This window comes from Capsella rubella, unplaced genomic scaffold (genome assembly GCF_000375325.1).
Source record: "Capsella rubella cultivar Monte Gargano unplaced genomic scaffold, Caprub1_0 scaffold_153, whole genome shotgun sequence".
Classification (NCBI taxonomy): domain Eukaryota; kingdom Viridiplantae; phylum Streptophyta; class Magnoliopsida; order Brassicales; family Brassicaceae; genus Capsella; species Capsella rubella.
Genome location: NW_006238775.1, coordinates 6,479 through 6,678, shown reverse-complemented (window position 1 = coordinate 6,678; position 200 = coordinate 6,479).

Below are 200 nucleotides of genomic sequence, written 5' to 3'. Positions count from 1 at the left end.
TCAAAGCTGTATCTAATTTGGAAGGAGTTATAAGAGGTTCTTACTCCGAGGATCTTGGTTTAGATTCTGAAAAATTGGTTGAGATGATGGTTCTTGATGGTTGCTTAATCCTCACCTTGTTCTTTGTTGTATCCGGGAAAGTTGTTTACACGAATCAAGATGATCCTATTTTCAGAATGCCATGGATTTTGCCGTCGATT